Source organism: Gopherus flavomarginatus, chromosome 6, assembly GCF_025201925.1.
Source record: "Gopherus flavomarginatus isolate rGopFla2 chromosome 6, rGopFla2.mat.asm, whole genome shotgun sequence".
Taxonomy (NCBI): domain Eukaryota; kingdom Metazoa; phylum Chordata; order Testudines; family Testudinidae; genus Gopherus; species Gopherus flavomarginatus.
Genome location: NC_066622.1, coordinates 61,989,601 through 62,005,316, shown reverse-complemented (window position 1 = coordinate 62,005,316; position 15,716 = coordinate 61,989,601). Strand labels below are relative to the sequence as shown.

General features: G+C 49.6%; 2 non-coding genes across 2 annotated transcripts; one reads left to right on the top strand and one right to left on the bottom strand.

Moving 5' to 3' along the window:
* Positions 1 to 4,523: 4,523 nt before the first annotated feature.
* Positions 4,524 to 4,605, bottom strand: TRNAS-ACU (transfer RNA serine (anticodon ACU)). The gene has a single exon. It is a non-coding gene; the product is annotated as a tRNA-Ser (tRNA).
* A 7,061-nt stretch (positions 4,606 to 11,666) lies between these two features.
* Positions 11,667 to 11,738, top strand: TRNAY-AUA (transfer RNA tyrosine (anticodon AUA)). The gene has a single exon. It is a non-coding gene; the product is annotated as a tRNA-Tyr (tRNA).
* Positions 11,739 to 15,716: the final 3,978 nt, after the last annotated feature.

The window sequence follows — 15,716 nt, the reverse complement described above, 5'->3', positions numbered from 1 at the left end:
CATGGAGCCCGTTCAGCCTTTTTTCACCATCACCGTATGACTACTGGATGATGCTGACAGACGCGGTACTGCAGCACTACACAGCAGCATCCCCTTGCCTTTTCAAGTTAGCAAAGATGGTTACCAGTCATACCGTGCCGTCTCCTGTTTTCAAGTTGACAATGATAGTTGCCAGTTATACTGTACCATCTGCTGCTGTCATGGGTGCTCCTGGCCGGCCTCGGTGAGGTCGGCAGGGAGTGCATGGACACAAATGGGAATGACTCCCCAGGTCATTCCCTTCTTTGAGTTTTGTCTAAAGGGATAGTCAGTCCTGTCTAGACTATCAGGCAAACCTACTAAAGAACCAGAGAGGCAAACGGCCACTCTGGGTCAGAGCCCCAGACATCCCGCAGAAATGATGAGCTGCATGCCATTCCAGGGGGTGCCCCTGCAACAACCCCACCCGTTGCTTCCCTCCTCCCCCACCCCTCCTGGGCTACTGTGGCAGTTATCCCCCTGTTTGTGTGATAAAGTAATAAAGAATGTAGGAATTTGAAACAACGCTGACTTTATTTCCTCTGCAAGCAGAGCTCAAAGGGGGCCAATACCGCTGAATTGTGGCCACATTAACCCTAATCCGACATGGCAAATACCGATTTCAGCACTACTCCCCTCGTCGGTACAGATATCGGTATTAAGAGCCCTTTATATCGATATAAAGGGCTTCGTTGTGTGGACGGGTGCAGGGTTAATGTGATTTAATGCTACTAAATTAGACATAAACTTGTAGTGTTGACCAGGCCAGAGAGAGCAGCTGGTTTTCCCTACTGTTTCCCACTCTTGTTTTCTTGACTAGTTCTCCTCTACATCAAGTTGCTCTTTTACTTTCTGAGTCTGGCAAGCTCAGTTGACAGACCCTCAGGCTTTTAATTCCAGGGTTCAAGTCCCTAGTCAGGTGATAAACTACTCCCCAAGATCTTAAACTGTCTCTCTGGAGTCCTCTTTGATGTTACTTTTTCTCTTCAGGATATTCCCTTTCCTCAGAAAGGCCTTTTTGTGTGTGGGTTTGAAGGGACAACTTCCTGACAGCCCCTCTGTCCTTGCAGCCTGGAGGAATAAAGGCCTCTGGGCATATAGCATGTTCCTTCCCTGCACACCCACACACATACAAACATATAGAATATCCCTAGGAATTAGAATCACCTGCTGCTTTCCCCTTTCCTGCTGGATCCCCAAATGATGATGCTCTTCAGCCTAAACCCATGTCCCCTCTTTTCCCAGTGCCCCTCAATCCCAAACTTCAGTCCCTCCTATGCACACTGCTTCTCACTTTCAACCAGAGCCTACTCCTCTTCACCCTTCTCCTCTGTCCCTACCCCAGCCCCCTCAATTCCAACCCACAGTCCCCTCCTCCTCATGCTGCTTCTCAATCCCAACCCACAGCCCCCTCCTATTCCCAGTGCCCCTCAATCCCAACCCACAGCTCCCTTCTTCCCTCCAGCAGCAGGTGCTTCAGACTCCCTAAGGAAGATTTTCTTGCAAGGTTTTGTGTATGAGTCTGCATGTGGATTTTACAGTATGTTGGAAATATGTTGGGTTGCTTGCTGAAATGATCACTTTTGCCTGATGTTGGATTCCCAGTCTCCTTGTTATTGGGGAAGGAGAAATAAAGCGTCGTTATCCTTGTTGTGTAAATTGAAGGCAGCACAACTGTGCTTGCAAGACCCCGACTGAGGGACTCATGCACAGTTCAATAGCATTTGCTAGGCAGGGGACAGGGGTTCGAAAACCAAACGGGCCGGCGCCTGGGTCCTAATACTAAAATTTAGGGGTTAGATTGGTGTTAGGACAGGGTGGCTGTGGAGGGATGAGTGAGTCCCTAGACAACATAGTGAGAATAGTGCCTTCTTATTTTCCCCCCTTTCCACCCAGGATGGCAGGTGAACTCTACAGAGGCACCTCTGGGCTTGCACTGACTAAGGAAAACAGCTGTGAGTGGGGTGCAGAGAGGAGATGGCTCATGTTAAAGGACTTTTGGTTGCTGGACTTACGAACCGTAGGGAGAAGGACACTGCCCAGCTTATTTGGGGGGTGGGTCTTTTCCTCTTGGTTTATGTTTATGCGTTGGGGCTGCTGACATGACTTCAGCTAACCCTGGGCTTACATTGCAATGTAGACATACCCTGAGAGGGCATCTATAACGTGATAAAAGCCCTGTGGCCCGGCTGGCCTGGATCATCTGACTTGGACTCCTGGGGCTCAGGTTGTGAGGCTACAAACTGCAGTGTAGACATTTAGGCTCAGACTGGAGCCCAGGCTCGGAGACCCTCACCCCTTGCGGGGTCTCGGAGTCTGGGCTCAAGCTCAAGTGTCTACACTGTAATTTTATAACCCTGCAGCACAAGCCCCACAAACCTGAATCAACTGACCCAGGGTTTGAGAATAGTGACTTGGGTGTGTTTATGACAGTGCAGACATAATACTACGCTATGTCCATGCTGCAATGAAACACCCAGGGCTGCCCAATGCCAGCTCAGGCTCCCGAGGCTTTGGCCGTGGGGTGGTAAATTTGCAGTATAGATGTCTCAGCTCAAGCTCAATACTAGGCTCTGGGACCCCTCAAAGTTGGGAGGGAGTTGAGCAAGCAAAAAAGGTAAAACCGCAATGAAGTGTTACCTTGGACTCAATGGCATTTCTCCATTCATCTGCCTGCTTTGGGGCAAGGACAATAGCACATCCTGCTGCATTCATTATTTCATAGGGTGGTTTAGGATTTTCATTCTCAGACACTGGGCACAAAGTAGGACTCAACCCTCGGCATTAACTAGGTGAACTGCCCACAGATTCTGGCAGCCACAATGAGCATTTGGTGTGAGAGCTCAGACCTGCCCCTGTCCCAGAGGGAGAGGGTCATCCATGAGGGGACTGGACCACTGCCCTACCAGCTCCTAACTCCCAAACGTTCAGTAACTCTGTTATCTGTGCCTGTGTGTGTAATTTAAACCATAAGAAAACCCACACTGGGCAAGACCAAAGGTCCTTCTGATAACAGCCAAGAGCAGGTACCCCAAAAGCCACTCAACAGGGTACCACTGGCAGTTATTATCCCTGCCTGAAAAGCAGACAGACCAATGGAGAACTGCCATGAGTCCAGGGTAATACTTCCCTGTGGTTTTACCATTTTCACTTGCTAAACTCCCTCCCAACCCTCTGGGCTCCTAGACCTATCCTAATGTTATATCTACACTATGATTAGAACACCTAGGTCACCTGTCTCAAAGCCCAGGTCAGCTGACTCAGGGTTATGGGACTTGGACTGCAAGACTATAAAATGACAGTGCAGACACATGGACTTGAGCCCAGCCTCTGAGACCCCAGGAGGGGTGAGGGTTTCTGAACCCAGGCTTCAGTGTGAACACAAATATCTGCACCACAGTTTTTAGCCTCTCAGCTTTAGCTCCATGAGCCCATGTCAGATGACCCAGACCAGTCATGCTGCCTTCTTTATCCTGGGAGAGATGGATTCTAAGGTACGTTCCCATTGCAATGGAAGCCCAGGTGTGGCACGCTGTGCTTAAAGCAGCACCCTGCAAGCCCCATATTCACCATTCTCATATAGTGATGATACATTTTGAACAAAGTCTGCCTGGTGAGGGATCATTTTAAAAATCTTGAACTGTTCATCTGTAGAACCTTAATGTCTTCTTGCATTCTATGTGCTCCCATTGGTTTGGGAAGTTATGAAGTTTGCTCTGTGTGCATTACAGAAATATGTTATGAGGTTGGGAAATGCCCCCCACCAGCCTTTCAGGTGCAAAAATGGAGGAGCCAGACTCACTGCTGTCCCATTAAAGGTGGCTACATTCCCAAGGACTATCCCAGGAACCGTGTACAATGCAGACTTCGCCGAGATAACACAGCAACAATGGACACTGCTTGACTCACATCATAGCAAAAGAGCTTTCTAGAAAGTTGGAAGAAACTATGAAAGAAGGGAAGAGACATCATGACTTGGCATCTCTCCCCCACAAATCAACAGCTGGAAACGCATCTGGATGACAAAACTGATTCATAAATCAGAAGATAATAATAATAATGCATTCAAACCAAAGTCCCCAAATAGCTAGTACTGGTTTTTCAGCTGAAAATTTTCAGTTTGGGGAATTTTGTTTTCCCAGTCAGACCTTGCCAAGGGAAGCAGGGAGAAAATGTTTGAGTTGCCTCCTTCAGAACAGCTTAGCCTAGACACTCTAGCTGTGGGTCACTGTCATGGCCTTGCTGAGAACTGGGGAATTTTAATAATTTGGGGAGGTCTCAGGGTGTTTGGGGGAGATTTTGAGGTGTTACCTTTTGAGATAAAAACTAAGACATAGAGGACTAGAGAATTTTTTTCTTTTAGAAATCTGAGATTTAGACATTTTATTTAAAGCAAGGGTGTTTCTGAGCAGGCTTTTCTATGCAGGAAATAACATTGTTTGATCTGTCATTGTACCAAAGGATTGATGGTTGTCCTGAAAGGAGGAGTGAAGACTAAATGCATTTGATGAGGATGGGATTTGAACCCATGCATGCAGAGCACAATAGATTAGTAGTTCATCACCTTAACCACTCAGCCACCTCATCTGAGAGGTCAGGAAATGGACAGGGCGAGAAATTTAAGGCCAGCAGAGATAGGGACACAGATGTTTTTAAATACTAAAGCGGAAGCAGGGGCTGAATGAGCTCCCCCATCACACCTAGTGACCAGCTGTGGGAAAGGCTTCAGGAACAGACCGTGTTTGCATAGACACACCTACTCTGCCTAGGTATGCAGCATCATGGGGCCGCTTCCCCAAAATGACCAGTTTTAGCTGGTGGCGGGTTACAAATCACTTTAGCACTGAGTGGTATGAAATGTTATTATCCTTCCTGCATGAGTGAAGGGCAGCAGAACATACTTAGTCGGTAATGATGGGTGAGGAATAGCTTTTATTGGACTGCACAGAAGTGATTCAGAACGTCACCCTAAAGCTGTGGTCTCCAAACATTTCACACTGTGCCCTCTTATCCATGGCTGTGGGCCCTCGGAGCCACAGTTGAAAACTGGGGCTGGGAGTGGGGTGTTGCTTGCTGAAGAGAGAGGTGCAGACAGGGGTAAGGGGGTTGAGGCCGAGCTGGCAGTCAGGGGCCCAGGCTGAAGGTGGGGTTGGAAAAGAACTGGGACAGAGTCTGGCTGACTGGTGCTCCCTCCATGGGGGCTGGCTCAGGCCCTGAGGTGCCCCTATGAATCTTCCTCTTTGTTCGCCTAGGAGTCATGCCCCACATTTTGGGGACCACTGAACCCTACACGTTAAGCAGGGGCTAGTGATGACAAAGCCCAGGGAAAGGGAGAACTAGTGCAGGGGTCCCCACACTGGAACTAGACCCCCTCACTTCTGTCTGTGGCTCTGCCCCCTGCCACACCTTCCACCCACGGCCCCATCCACTATGTCACCTCTGTTCCCCCACTTCCCTCACTAGCCCCACCTTGTCACTCCTTTACCCCTGCCCCGCTGTGGCCCCAAGACCAGAGAAGCTCTGTGCCCCTGCTGCAGCCCCCGGGCCGTAACACGGAGTGAGAGCTCCTCCAGCCCTGGGGCTGACATGGGGGAGACTTTTCCAGGGGGACCTAATTTCTCCAGGGCCCCTAGTCATGGGCTCCACTGCCCCTTGGTGACACAAGGTTTGGGGAGGCTGAGCCCCCACGAGCCTCCATTATGTGCTACCCAGGCTACCGCTGCTCAGTGTGTGGCCAGTCTCTCTGTGTTCTCTGCTGTTCGTGCTGGGGAGCCTGGCTGGCCTTAGGGCTGGGGCCCTCCAGCAGCCACCCAGGACTTCAGGGGGTCAAAGGGTACTGTGTGCCAGTGCAAAGGTGCTCACTGCTCTCCCCTGCCCCAGTGCTCCTCCATGGCCCCATAAAGGGTTGGGGGGAGAGAGGAGCAACACTATGTGCTCTATGCGTCCTGGTCACTTTCCCGACCTGGGCTGTGCTGTGAGGGGAGCATCAGAAGCTGCTGCTTTCTGCCCTCCCCTTATGCAGCCTGGCTGAGGAAAGTGACCCGGATGCAGGGAACTCAGGTGATGTTGCTTCTTGCCCCCGCACCCCACCCCCACCGCTCCTAGGGGTGCCCGGAGGAGCAGCCTTCCAGGGAGGAGCGGGCAGCAATGCCAGCTCTTCCATGCACACAGGTCACTCTCCCCATGTGGGTGCAGAGGGGGTGCAGGGGTTAAGGGTGAAGGGGGTGCAGCAGAGGGGCATGGCTGGTAGCACAGGAAGGGAGTGTGGGACTTAAGGGCAAAGGGGACACAGTGTAAGGGTTAGGGCACAGGAGGGGGCAGGAGATAGGAGTGAAGGAGGTGCAAGGGTTGGGAGTGCAGGAGCTGGGGGGAAAGGGGGAGGGGGATCGTCCAGGGGCGATGGAGAAATGCCAAAGTACAAGTTTTGCCCAGGGCACCATTTCCCCTAACGCTGATCCTTGATAACATTTCCTGCTGGGAGCGGGAGGGGAGAGAGATGAGGCGTTTTCTCTCTGTTTCTTTCCTCTCCATTTTCTGCTCCTTCCTTCAATTCCAGAAACCTCCCTTGTGTTTCAGACTGTGCAGTGACGCCCTCCCCACCCCAGGCCTCTGGAGCCTTTGGAGCAGAAAGATCCCAGGAGCTGAGGAGGAATCCAGGGGTGAGTAGCTGGCAGGAAGGAGTCCTAGCAGCTCTTCTGGGAGTGCAGGGGAGAAATGACTCCCCCTTCTCTAGATTCTCCCCATGGGGCTCTGGGGAGCAGGGAGCGTTGTGTGATAAATTCCATCCAACATCCCCCTTTGATCCAAGCCGAGGGACATCCCAGCTCTGTACGTTCCCCTTGGCAGCACCAAACAAGGGATGTTTTCCACTGCGCAGGAGACCCAGCCAGGGACTGATGTGCTGGAGATATGTTGGGAAAGGGACTGTCTGAATTCCCAAGGCAGGAAACGAACAATCTACAGTGACATCATTAACCACAAACACACTCTAACCATGCTCCAGCCAGTAGGGAAATGGGCAGGAATTCTTGTTGTTCAGCCATGGCCACATGTACAGAGCTGCACAGCAGTGAGTGTGCTGGGGAAGCTGGTCTGAGCAAACAATTGGAAATGTCCCTTCAGTGAGAACAGAACCAGAGTGTAGAAAGGCCCCTGTGTTAAGTGGTTGTGGCTGAGGGCTTAGGGAGCTGGGGTATGACACCATAGGGGTCTTTATGTGGAGGTTTGATTTTGCCAGCTAGGAAAGGCTGGTGTGTGGTGTCTTCATGGCTGTACTTTCAGTGATGCAGGTTTCTCTATCCCATTGTTCCACGGGTAACCTACTAGATTACCAGCTGCCTTTCAACTGCAGTGTGGAGACTGTGTGTGGGGAGAGACAGTGTGTGTGTTGAGGTAGGTAAGACCGGATCATTATTATCCCTACTTGAAAGAGGGAGAAGCTAAGGCTGAGAAAGTAGAATTGACTTGTCTTAGGTCACACAGCCAGTCAGTGGCAGAGTAGGGAAAAGGACTCAAGAGCCCTGATTTTGAAACTAATGATCAGATCTAGAATTTCAGACATGGAATGACCTGAGTAAAGTGCTCTCACATGAGCTCAAGACCAACAACAGTACACAGTAATTATTCAGCAAGTATTTAAGGAGAACTGCAATGTTAGAGAGAACCACGAACTGCTCAGAGACCATTAATGCAGAGAAGCAGCAAAATTCTTCAACCATATGACTGGTTATGACTTATTTACTTGGTCGTAAAAGAGAAGAAAAAGGACCTGAGTCTCCTCCTTGTCAATAACCCCCTGCTCAGCCAATCAGGGTAGAGACTGAGGACGGGAGGCTGAGGGTTCTCACCAGAGGCCAAAGGACGGCCCAGGTCACTGGTGGGGATCACTGCCCGAACACTATCTCAGCCGCACATTTTTGGGTGGACCTCCCAGAGTGGGAGCTACAGAGCACTCCCCCGCAACACACAGACACACCCCTCACTCTTGGTGTTGGGAGGGGAACAGGTGAAAGGACAAAAGAAGCAAGAGACAAAGAGAAAGGAGGGAGGGATGGATGGAGGAAAAGGTGAAACAAAAAGGACAAACCCTAATGTCCCCAGTGATTCTAAGGGACAAAATCTCAGGTGTGGAATAAAATTCAGCCTCCTTAAGCTCGTGTTTTCCATGCCTAGAATTCAGCTGTCACCAGATGGATCAGACTGAACAGGTTGCAAACCTCGAGAAGGCTCTTACCTTCTGAACAGGGATGGCTGTTTTCTAGTAAAATCAGGAAAAGGGAAGGAGAAAACTTGAAAGAGGTTCCTCCTGGCGCTCACATACGTGAACCCGAATACTCTCTCAGTCCTCAAAGACAGATCTGGAGAAGGAGACTTGCTGAAGCAAACCCACAGGGGTCTCTGAGGTTTCCCTGGCCCATCGCCCTGTCCTGCCTGGCTGATGTCAGCATCTCTCTGTGAGGTCACCACCTCCCCACCACCTTTGACCAATAGTCTGAGGTCCTGCAAAAGGCCTTTGTGATGTCACTGCCACACCCCTCCCTTGCTGTGCTAATGTCCTGCCCCTGGCCAGGCACTTTGGAGGTTTGAGCTACTCCCTGTGGATCATCCCATTCAAGGAGCATTCATTCTAGGAAGCAAACCAGTAGTTTTGGATCATCTGCAAATTTTGTCACCTCACTGTTCAGCAGATCATTTATTAATATGTTGACTAGTCCTGGTCCCAGTACAGACACCACTAGATACCTGTTTCCATCCTGAAAACTGACCATTTAGTCCTACCCTTTGTTTCCTATCTTTTAACCAGTTATTCATCCACGTGAGGACCTTCCGGAGGTGAAAGTAAGCCGGTATGTTACGGTATGTGGTACTGGCAAGAGCGAGTACATTGTGCCAGCCCAGCCTGTCTACCCCAGGCTGGTGATTTAAAGGGTCCATGGCTCCCTGCTGTGGTCGGAGCCCTGGGACCTTTAAATCACCTCCCAAGCCCCCCTGCCGGAGCCCCGGAGAACAAATCACTGCTGTGGATGCTGCTCTCTCCCACTCTGTGAACACAGAGCAGGGGCGTCGGAAGCTTCCTTACAGTGAGAGGGGCACTGTTATCCGAACTGTGGCACCCCCATGACACTCCTTCCTTAAGGACCCCCACTCACAGCACCTCTCCCCTCAAGGCCACACACACAGAACGCCTCTTCCCCAAGACTTCACCCTTCCCCCCCTCCATCATTTGTCCTAACAGCCAATAAAGAGTGGTGGGGCCATGGCCCTCTAACCCCCCTGTTCCAGCACCCCTGACACACAGCTAAGCAGGCAGCAGTGTGTACGTGTGTGTGTGTGTGTGTGTGTGTGTGTGTGTGTGTGTGTGACAGAGAGTGCTGTGCTGTGCTGAGCTGAGCCAGTGAAAGAAGGGGGCTGATGTCGGGGCTGTCCCTTGCCTCAGGACTGGTTGCTTCCAGCAGCTGTCTGAACTTAGAGACAGTGTGCCGACACACTCACTCTTCTGCAGTGCACACACTGTCTTTCCTCCCCACACACACATGCTCTCTACCCCACCACGCACATTGCAGTTGAAAAGCAGCTGGCAATCTAGTAGGATGCCCACGGAACAATGGGATAGAAACCTGCATCATGTGAAGCTGTAGCAGCCCGTGAGGCATTGCAAACCCTTCCCAAAGCACCCTGGAGACAGTTGCATAGTGGGATAGCTACCCACAGTGCACTTCTCTCCATGGCAATCCAAGAGATGCCAGCATGGATGTGCTCTGGTGACACAAGATGGACATGCAACAGCTGTTCAATAAAAACACTGTGAATAAAGCCACGTTACTCTTTCATATAGACATAGCTTGAGAGTGAGACAAGACTCAGCTCCATTGAAATTAAAGGACCACAACTTCCTCTGCAGCTAATAGGACTTGAACCTGTGCAGGGAAGCTACAATGGATTTCTAGTCCATCGCTTTAACTACTTGCGTGACAAGTGACTCTCACTACACTCTAGTTCTGTTGTCACTGAGTGATCAGTTCCAGTTGTTTCCTCAGTCCAGCTTCCACAACACACACACTGCTGTGCCGTTGTGTAAGTGTGTCCATGGCTGAACAGCAAGAATTCCTGCTCCTTTCCCTTCTGGCTGGAGCATGAGGAGAGTGTGTTCGTGGTTAATGACATTGCTGTAGCTTGTCCATTTCCTGCCTTGATCATTCAGACAGTCCCCTTTCCATCATATCCCCAGGGCTTTGCCAGGGGGTTCGTGGCTCCTTTCTTTCCTCACCCTGGAGTAAACTCAGCTTTTTATTCCATCCTTGATGTTTCAAGGAATAACAACAGATGACCAAAGAAAGAGGTGGACAGGGTCGGTCTCAGGGGAGGGGCAGAGAGGTGTGGGTGGTGGGCCAGTCAAGCCAGGGGAGGAGGCAGAGAGATGAGGGTGGTAGGCAGGGCAGGTCTCAGGGGAGGGTCAGAGAGGTGCAAGTGGTGGGCAGGGCTAGTCTTAGGGGAGGGGGCAGAGAGATGTGAGCTACGGGCAGGGTGGGTCTCAGGGGAGAGGGCAGAGATGTGTGAGTGGTGGTCAGGGTGAGTCTCGGGGAGGGGGAAGAGAGGTGTGGGCAGGGGCATCTCAGGGGAGGGGGCAGAGAGGTGTGGGCAGGGGGGTCTCAGAGGAGGGCTCAGAGAGGTGTGGGCAATGGGCAGGGTGACTCTCAGGGGAGGGGGCAGAGACGTGTGGGCAGCAGGCAGACATTGGGGTAGAGAGTGGAGAGGCGCGAGGAGGCCTTGGGGGAGGAGAGGAGAGAGCGAAAGGTGGACCAGCAGGCCTCAGCCAAAGAGGAAGAGCAGGGGTGGGAAGTGGACAAATGGGAGTGAGGGCAGAGCACAGGTGGGGCCTCAGAGGGAGGAGAATGAGTGAAGGGGGTGGAGTGGGGGGACAGCACCATGGTCTGGGCAGGGCTGCCCACAGGATTCAGGGGGCCTGGGGCAAAACAATTTCAGGGACCCCTTCCATAAAAAAAAGTTGCAATACTATAGAATACTATATTCTCATGGAGGCCCCTGCAGGGCCTGGGGCAAATTGCCCCACCTGCCACCCCATTGAGTGGCCCTGCCCTCAGCCTCTTCTTGTAACTCCTCTGTCCCCTAATCATTTTTGTTGCCCTCCCCTAAACTCTCTCCAATTTGTTTCTGTATTGGGGCGGGGGCGCGAAAACTGGATGCAATGCTCCAGATGTGGCCTCACCAGTGCTGAATGGAAGGGAATAATCGCTTCCCTCCATCTGCTTGCAATGCTCCTGCTAACCTAGCCCAATATGACCAGTTCCCCATATTGAATGCAGACACAGCAATATTTGATAAATTGGTTCCTGTCCATTCAGGAGGTTATTTCCCACCTATTTATAAATAATGAAGATGCTCTAAGTGGAGGGGAGAGAGCTGTTCTGTCCGTGCAGTTAATCCGTCTCCCTGAGAGGTGGTAGCTATGTCAGTGGGGGAAGCTATGCTGGTGTATGTGCAAGCTGTGGTGTCTACATGTATATATAAAGTTTAATCAAACCCCATTTTAAAAAGTCCTGTGGTCTGGGAATAGAAAAGGAGCTCTCTGAGGCAGAGCCCATCCTTCAAAATCCTTAAGATCACTGACTTGCCTTGGCAAAGGTCAGGGGAGTATAGCTCAGTGGTACAGTGTTTGGCTATAAATCAAGTAGTCCTTGGTTCAAATCCAAGTGCTCCCTTACAAACCTGTTCTTTCAATTAAAAATAATTCTGTTTCCAGTATGTTCAGGAGCTCCACTAAACAGGGATCCCTGAAATGAATAGACATCCTCAATGCTTTCCTGTGCAAATGCATAAAAACCTAGCAAACTTGTCCCCCAGCTGAAATCACTTCTAAGTGTCTAGGTTTGTTTTCATCAATTAAATGAAGACACATTTCCAGGTTCTTGGCCTCCATGGGCTGCAATGTGCAGAAGAACGTGAACCACATCCACTTGGGAGGAATGGACTAGTTTCTATTACATTTGGTAAATAAGTTGCCATGGGGACTGAAAACTCTACTGGAGATGGACAGGAGCCTGTTACAAAAATAAAATAACCAAGATTTACCAAACTCCCTGTGACACATTCAAACCTCTCTTTGTGCGCACTGTATCAATTGGGGCTCTAACAAATGTTAACCTTCCTGTAACACAGATCATTGTTCCTTGTAACTTTCAGATGCATTCAAATGGCAGCTGTTTACAGGTCATGGGCTGCTAGTTCCTGAGCAGGAGCAGTCTCTGTAAGTTTACCAACCATAGAGCTTGTTATGTCTGCATCTAAGTAAGTGCAGAGTTATTTCAATGGCTCCTACACTGACATCTGTTGCCCCTTCTGGCTGGTTAATTGCACTATTTGGGACCGTCTCCTAAAAGTGCACCCTTTCTGGGAGTGAGTCAAAACTGCCCAAGGAAACCCCATTGGGTTTCAAGGGCAGTTCAAGCAAAGAGGTGATGGGACAGCACAGGCGTCTCAGAACTTCCCTTTCATAGCAGGGTCAGAGGGTGCTACTAGCATGACTGTGGGGTTCTATTCCTGGCTGTGGGAGGAAAGGGGTGTGTAGTGGATTAGAGGTGGGGGCCTAGAAGTCAAAAAGAAAACATCTCCCTTTTCAGCTTCTATGCTCATTGAACAAGAACATGGCTTCTCACCTCTTAGGTTTCAGAGGACCAGCTGTGTTAGTCTGTTTCCTCAAAAAGAACAGGAGTACGTGTGGCACCCTAGAGATTAACAAATTTCTTAGATTCTGTTGCCATCATGTAGCCATTTCATTTCACTTCTTATTATTAAAAGGTTTGAGTACTTCACACAGAAATGTTATTTCCTTGGGAAAGAGAGAGAAGTGGAAGCTGCATTGATTTAATCCTCTGAAAATTAAATAAGGATTAAAATATTCTCCAGACAGCTCAGTCCCAACCGTTCTCCCTCACTGCTGCCAGTGAAGCTCAGTTCTGTCCCACGGCCCCAAGAACTGCTGGGTGGAAGTCCTGGGTCTGATGTGCAGTAAGAAAAAAAAAGATAATGGATGTACCCTATCTCCTAGAACTGGAAGGAACCATTGAATCCAGCCCCTTCCTTCATTGGCCAAACCAGACAGTCTCTACGTAAAAGAATAAATGGACACAAATCAGATGTCAAGAATTATAACATTCAAAAGCCAGTTGGAGAACACTTCAATTTCCCTGGTTACTCGATTACAAACCTAAAAGTCGCAATATTACAACAGAAAAACTTCAAAAACAGACTCCAACAAGAGACTGCTGAATTGGAATTAATTTCAAGACTGGACTCCATTAAATTAGGCTTGAATAAAGAGTGGGACTTGATGGGTCATTACACAAAGTCAAACTATTTTTCCATGTTTATTTGCCCCCTACTGTTACTCACACCTCCCTGTCAACTGTTGGAAATGGACCATCCTATCACTGCAAAAAGGATTTTTTCTCCTGCTGATAATAGCTCACCTTAACTGATCACTCTCTTTATAGTGTGTATGGCAACACCCATTTTTTCATGTTCTCTGTGTGTGTGTGTACATATCTATCTATATATATATATATATATATCTCCCTTCCTACTGTATTTTGCACTGCATGAATCCAATGAAGTGGGTTTTAGCCCAGGAAAGCTTATGCTCAAATAAATTTGTTCATTTTCTAAGGTGCCACAAGTACTCTTCCTTCTTTTTCCAGATAAATTAATGGAGGTTAAGTCCATGAATGGGTATTAGCCAGGATGGGTAAGGAATGCTATCCCTAGCCTCTCTTTGTCAGAGGGTGGTGATGGATAGCAGGAAAGAGATCACTTGATCATTACCTGTTAGGTTCAGTTCCTCTGGGGCACCTGGCATTGGCCACTGTTGGCAGATAGGATGTGGGGTTGGATGGACCTTTGGTCTGACCCAGAATGGCCATTCTTATGTTCTTATGAAGGGAGGGGCAAAGGACAGCAATAGAGTTTCTGTAGTGTAATGGTTATCACATTTGCTTAACATGTCAAAAGTCTGTGGTTCGAACAGGCAAAAACATGAGGGCTTAATTTTCCCAGCTCCTACTGGCCTGTCCCTGCTGTTGTAGGAGCAGCAGTGATTTCTATGCTCAAAAGGTCTCTTATACTTCCCCTGCTCCCACTTTTGTCTCCTCTCCCTCTTTGAATGCCTGTGAAGTGGCTTTACCCTTCCCGCTCCCTCCTGGACTACTTGAGGGATGAATGGGCTGGTTGAAGAGCAGAAGAGCTTACAGGTAGACAAGGTGTCTGGGACTCTAATTAGGCAGCACTCACACACCCAGAGCATGGACACTGCCCAAAGTAGAGTGTGACCAACCAGATGCAGCCAAGTCATCTCTAGTTGCAGGCCATTAGGTGCAGGTCCTTAAAAGGAGAACGGGCCATGTGCTCACAAGAGCACTCACAAGCTTGTACCTCCAGTGAATGCCCTTTGCCCGGACCTCCTGGCCAGTGGTTCTCTGCATTGTATTCATTGTGCCTCAGGAAGACTTACCTTCATCGCACCGTCCATAGCTACCCTGTGGGACACTTACCTTGCAGAATCCTGACATCTCCAGTGCTGTGCCTGTCCTGGGAGCGTGAGTATGCAAGTGTGAGTGTGACACTCCCCTCCTTCTTTTGAGCTTAGCTGTCAGTATAATAAATGTGCTGCTTTCTGCCAAACTCTGGTGGGTCATTAGTCCTCCCTACTCTTACTAGCTGGCCCAATTTTGGGTAACACCTGCGATAAACTCAACCCTAGCAGGATAGAGGGTGGTGAAATGAGCTGAGAAAAAGCCTTAGCTTTAGTATCTCCCATACGGTCTATGCTGGAGCTCTTTTTTGATTCTGGGACTGCATGGTCACCTGTGCTGATCGGCGCTCCACATTGGGCACACAGGAAATGAAATTCAAAAGTTCATGGGGCTTTTCCTGTCTACCTGGCCAGTGCATCCAAGTTCAGATTGCTGTCCAGAGTGGTCACAATGGTGCACTGTGGGATGGTGCCCGGAAGCCAATACCGTCGAATTGCAGCCACACTAACTCTAATCCGACATGGCAATACCAATTTCAGGGCTACTCCCCTCGTCGGGGAGGAGTACAGATATCGGTATTAAGAGCCCTTTATATCGATATAAAGGGCTTTGTTGTGTGGACGAGTGCAGGGTTAATGCGGTTTAATGCTGCTAAATTCAATATAAACTCGTAGTGTTGACCAGGCCAGTGAGAGCAGCAGGTTTCCCCTATTGTTTCTTGCACTTGTTTTCTTCGCTAGCTTTTCCTCTGCACCAAGTTGCTTTTGCTCCTTGTGAGCCTGGCTAGCTCAGGTGGCAGAACATCAGACTTTTAATCTGAGAGTCCAGGGTTCAAGTCCCTGGGCAGGTGATAAACTACTCACCAAGCTCTCAACTGTCTTTCTGGAGTCCTCTTTGATGTTACTTTTTCTCTTCAGGATTTTCCCTTTCCTCAGAAGGGCCTTTTTGTGTGTGGGTTTGAAGGGGCAACTTCCTGACAGCCCCTCTGTCCTTGCAGCCTGGAGGAATAAAGGCCTCTGGGCATATAGCATGTTACTTCCTTGCACACCCACACACATACAAACACACAGAATATCCCTAAGGAACTAGAATCACCTGCTGCTTTCCCCTTTCCTGCTGGATCCCCAAACGAGGATGCTCTTCAGCCTAAAC